Below are 797 nucleotides of genomic sequence, written 5' to 3'. Positions count from 1 at the left end.
AGGCGGCACGCGTCTCCGGGACCTGGCCCCCCTCACGGACGGCGCCGCTGCCGGCACCTGGAGGGGGGAAACGGATGCGTCGGGTCTACACGGAGGGGATGTAGCTGTGGGTTTGGCCCGGATGTTGCTCCCAGGTGTCCCTTTGTGCTGACCTGACACAACCAGGTGGAGAGGTCCACTCGTCAAAGCCCGATCGTGGAAAGTCAAAGGGCTAAATCTCGTGGTCAACCGCTCCAGGGTTAGGCGGGACGGGGGCCCTGGGGTAGCAATGCCAGCGGAGCATCGCACCGGCCCCTCATACATGCAGGGTCGTATTGTGGCATGTCCGAAGAGGTGGCACACGTGTCCGGGGTGTGGCCCCCCTCACGGACGACGATGACACAGTAGTTGACGTTCTGTGGTAACGGTGCGGCGTGAATATTATTAAATACTAGGATCGCGATAAAATCATGAGTTTTTTACACGACGTGGGGCATGTCCGAAGAGGCGGCACGCGTCTTCGTGGTGTGGCCCCGCTCACGGACGGCGCCACCGCCGGCCTCCTCCACACTCATTCCCCATCTCGCCCACCCTCCCCCTACCCGCGGCCCGCCGCCGCCACCACCCTATTCATACCCTCACCCCACCACCACCCCCCCGGTCCGCCCTGCCACCTCTCCAGGCCGGTCCACGCTGCCCCGAACACGCGCCCTCCGGCCTCTCCTGCTCGGCCTCAGTGCCGCCCTGACCCCGCGCCCTCCGGCACCCCCCTCACACTGACGGCGCCGTCACGGACACCCCCTTCACGGAGGGTATAG

The sequence above is a fragment of the Triticum dicoccoides genome, chromosome 4A (assembly GCF_002162155.2).
Source record: "Triticum dicoccoides isolate Atlit2015 ecotype Zavitan chromosome 4A, WEW_v2.0, whole genome shotgun sequence".
NCBI classification, from domain to species: domain Eukaryota; kingdom Viridiplantae; phylum Streptophyta; class Magnoliopsida; order Poales; family Poaceae; genus Triticum; species Triticum dicoccoides.
The sequence above is the reverse complement of the archived record's forward strand: the minus strand, read 5'-3'. Positions refer to the sequence as shown.